Source organism: Mandrillus leucophaeus, unplaced genomic scaffold (assembly GCF_000951045.1).
Source record: "Mandrillus leucophaeus isolate KB7577 unplaced genomic scaffold, Mleu.le_1.0 Scaffold97, whole genome shotgun sequence".
NCBI classification, from domain to species: Eukaryota; Metazoa; Chordata; class Mammalia; order Primates; family Cercopithecidae; genus Mandrillus; species Mandrillus leucophaeus.
In genome coordinates, this window is record NW_012110585.1 from 4,270,802 (window position 1) to 4,274,546 (window position 3,745).

A 3,745-nucleotide genomic window follows, 5' to 3' on the forward strand; every position below is an offset into this window, starting at 1 on the left:
GGGTGGATCACGAGGTCACCAGTTCGAGACCAGCCTGGCCAACATGGTGAAACCCTGTCTCTACTAAAAATACAAAAATTACCCAGGTGTGGTGGTGGGTAGGAGGGAGGCTGAGGCAGGAGAATCGCTTGAACCCAGAAGGCAGAGGTTGCAGTGAGCCGAGATTGCGCCACTGCACTCCAGCCTGGGCAACAAGAATGAAACTCCGTCTCAAAAAAAAAAAAAAAAAGGCACTTGAACAGAAATTTAATTTACTCAGCAAGGCTATTTTTACTTCCTGCAGAAAGGGTACACTTGCCAGCAGTTTTGTCACGAGAGTATACCAAACAAAGGAGAAAGGGTCATTCATAACCTGACACGTCCGCCCTACTGCTGTGTCCGGTTTCCGTTGTCTGGAATGGGACCTGACGTTCTTTATTTGTCCCAATTGTCTAGCAACTTAGAACTTCTTAAAAGAGGAAAAGGTAGAGGAGAACAAAGGAAGGAGGAAGTAACTTGTGGAATGGTGAGAAAGGTAAAAACACCTTCAAATAAGAAAGAGGAACAGGCTTGCTTGGACCAGTATAAGCATGCCAGGGCAAATATTTAGGCTAAATTGTGGGAGCTAAGAACATAAAGTACATTGATTTCTTTATCACGGCTAGCAGATATTTAAGAATGTTAGCACAGGTCTTTGAATAAATTTTGCTTCTAAGAGAAGTTACTATTTATTCCTAACTAAATGCGGAGGAAAGTCTTTGAAGAGGAACCTCTACTTTACTTTTTACACCATCATGACTGGAAACTAAGTTTTTAAGATTTTTCTGGGGTTCCCTTGGCCAAGGTGGGGAGTGGGAGGGCTGTCCAGTGGTAGGGGCTTAGGATTTTAATTTTAGTTTACACTAGCAAGGGGAAACACCCTGTAATCTAATACATAAGTAAATGATGTATTTACTATAGAATATGGTAAATACAGGCAAGTGGAGCAGGAAAATGGGATCAGCAGTGGTGGAAATGCGGGAGAGGGCAAGCAGGTGGGTCTAGATGAGGTGTGAGCAGACTCGAGGGGCACAGGAGTTAGCCAAGCCAGTATCTGGGGGATAGTGCAGGAATAGTGAACAGCTAGACAAAAAGCCCTGGGACGAGAGAAGGCGAAAGCATCAGAGATGGAGGCCAGAGAGGTAATCTGGGTGGAAGACTATTCATTGCAGCCTCTTGGGATCCCTGTAGGGGCTTTGGCTTTTGCTGGAGAGACACTGAACGGCTTTGGGCAGTGAACAGACCTGACGGGTTTTTGTTTTTGAGACGAAGTCTGGCTCTTGTCCCCCAGGCTGGAGTGCAATGGCGCCATCTCGGCTCACTGCAACCTCTGCCTCCTGGGTTCAAGCGATTCTCCTGCCTCAGCCTCCCAAGTAGCTGGGATTACAGGCACGTGCCACCACACCCGGCTAATTTTTGTATTTTTAGTAGAGACATTTCACCAACATTTCACCACGTTGGCCAGGCTGGTCTTGAACTCCTGACCTCAGGTGATCCGTCCGCCTCGGCCTCCCAAAGTGCTGGGATTACAGGCGTGAGCCACCGCGCTCGGCCAGACAGGACAGGTTTTAAGAGGATTACTGGTTGCTGTGTTAAAACAGACTGCAGAATGGCTTAGGTAGCCAGTTTTTTTTTTTTGTTTTTTGTTTTTTGTTTTTTTTTTTGAGACGGAGTCTTGCTCTGTTACCCAGACTGGAGTGCAGTGGCTTGATCTTGGCTCACTGCAACCTCCACCTCCTGGGTTCAAGTGATTATTCTGCCTCAGCCTCCAAAGTAGCGGGGACTACAGGCGCCTGCCACCTGATACCCGGCTTTTTTGTATTTTTAGTAGAGACGGGGTTTCACCATGTTGGCCAGGATGGTCTCGATCTCTTGACCTCGTGATCCACCCGCCTCGGCCACCCAAAGTGCTGGGATTACAGGCGTGAGCCACCTCACCCGGCCGGGTAGCCAGTAGTTTCTAGGGCTGGAGAGATCCAGGATGAGAGAAGTTTCCACCTTCCTGTTATAGGCCCTCTAAGGCTTCAGCTCTTTTTTCTAGGACTAAGCTGGATCTCAAGTAAACACTTTAGAGAGGAGGCAGCTGAAGCTCCAGGAGTGTGCGGGGATCCCTGGGGCGGGATGGCGGTGGCGGGCAGGCGAGCGGGGCTGTGCTGGGGTGTGTTACAGTAAAGACGCCCAGCTTGGCGCTAGGCCAGCCTTTTCACGGTCTTAGGCTCCACGGGAAACGGCTGCAGAACTCATTCAGTTGGCAGGAGCCAACGAGGCCGGACACGTGGGCGACTTATTGGCTAAGCGGGGCGCACGCCGGCCGGCACTGCTCTCTAGACGCCGGACCACCGTTGGGATCCTGCGAACCCTAACCCCGCTGCCTCACGTCGCGTCCCCACAACGTTCGCACTCCCAGGCGGCGTAAGCTGGAGAAAACAAAGGCCCGGCTCCATCAGGGCACCAATCCCGCTCGTCGGCCTCTTTCTCCGCCTCCAATGAGCTTCTAGGGTGTTGTCACGCCAGGCTCCTTCCGCCACTGATTGGCCGGCGTCTTCCTAGTGCGAGCGGTGCTGGCGAATCAGCGCCCGTCAGTCCAAGATGTGTATAAGAGACAGAGTCAGGATGGTCTCGATCTCCTGACCTCGTGATCCGCCCATCTCGGCCTCCCAAAGTGCTGGGATTACAGGCGTGAGCCACCGAGAGCTTAGTTGATTCTTTAAGCGTACGGGTGCCTAACTTCACCATTGTCTGCACGGCCTTAGGTCCTGTTTATAATTGGGTGTCTTACTGCCACAGAGTCTGTTCCATTAGTCTTATGATCTCTGTTTTAATGTTAATGCCGGTCAGTTGTGTATGAACTCCAAAAGGGAGGGGGTACAATGAGGGCTGTCTGATCTCCTGTCCCGTTATTTGAAATGCTTGTTCCCCTGTGCCTTAAAGAAATAGCACTTGAGCCGGGCGCGGTGGCTCACGTGTGTAATCCCAGCATTTTGGGAGGCCGAGGTGGACAGATCATGAGGTCAGGAGATCAAGACCATCCTGGCTAAAACGGTGAAAACCCGTCTCTACTAAAAACTACAAAAATTAGCCAGGCATGGTGGCGGGCGCCTGTAGTCCCAGCGACTTGGGAGGCTGAGGCAAGAGAATGGCGTGAACCCGGGAGGTGGAGCTTGCAGTGAGCCGAGGTCACGCCACCGTACTCTAGCCTGGGTGACAGAGTGAGACTCAGACTCAAAAAATAAAAATAAAATAAAATAAAAAATAAAAAAAGAAATAGCACTTGTAGGCGGGGCGCTGTGCCCCACACCTGTAATCCCAGCACTTTGGGAGGCCAAGGCGGGCGGATCACGAGGTCAAGAGATTGATAAGATCCTGGCCAACACGGTGAAACTCCGTCGCTACTAAAAATACAAAAATTAGCGGGGTGTGGTGGTGTATGCCTGTAGTCCCAGCTACTCAGGAGGCTAAGGCAGGAGAATCGCTTAAACTTGGGAGGCAGAGGTTGCAGTGAGCCAAGATCGCGCCACTGCACTCCAGCCTCGCGACAGAGTGATACTCCATCTCAAAAAAAATAAAACAGCACTTGAATTCTGGGCGCGGTGGCTTACACCTGTAATCCCAGCACTTTGGGAGGCCGAGGTGGGTGGATCACGAGGTCACCAGTTCGAGACCAGCCTGGCCAACATGGTGAAACCCTGTCTCTACTAAAAATACAAAAATTACCCAGGTGTGGTGG